This window comes from Sinocyclocheilus grahami, unplaced genomic scaffold, assembly GCF_001515645.1.
Source record: "Sinocyclocheilus grahami isolate Dianchi unplaced genomic scaffold, SAMN03320097.WGS_v1.1 scaffold1076.1, whole genome shotgun sequence".
Classification (NCBI taxonomy): domain Eukaryota; kingdom Metazoa; phylum Chordata; class Actinopteri; order Cypriniformes; family Cyprinidae; genus Sinocyclocheilus; species Sinocyclocheilus grahami.
This window is the reverse complement of record NW_015506255.1, coordinates 219,851-220,272: the sequence shown is the minus strand read 5'-3', so window position 1 is coordinate 220,272 and position 422 is coordinate 219,851. Positions and strand designations below refer to the sequence as shown.

Here is a 422-nt window from a genome sequence, read left to right as displayed (position 1 = left end):
CTTAAGGACTAAGTCTCTCCAAGGGCTCGTCTGGGATTTGAACCCAGGACCTCTCACACCCAAAGCAAGAATCATAACCCTAGACTAACGAGCCTGCCTGTGCAACTGTCTAGCCGAGTAAAAAAAGAACACTAAGGCAACAACAAAAGCAGGAACATGAACTAAGATCGAAGAAATCAAACAACTCGAGAAAGTGTCAAAGGCAAACAAATGAAAGTTGGCCTCTGAATGTATTTAAAAATGGGGCTGGACCTAACATGTAGAGGGTCTTTGGAAGAACAGCTGAAACGGTCAGATGTCCCGTAGACTTTAAGCCATTGTTGGAAACAGAGGGGAATATTTGGCTGCACGACCAGAGTGATCCAAAGGTCATTACGTAATACAGGAATCAACACACATACATACTTACTGGGGTGACAAGA

General features: G+C 43.8%; 1 non-coding gene across 1 annotated transcript; it reads right to left on the bottom strand.

Moving 5' to 3' along the window:
- Positions 1-22: 22 nt before the first annotated feature.
- Positions 23-94, bottom strand: trnap-ugg (transfer RNA proline (anticodon UGG)). Its single transcript has one exon. It is a non-coding gene; the product is annotated as a tRNA-Pro (tRNA).
- Positions 95-422: the final 328 nt, after the last annotated feature.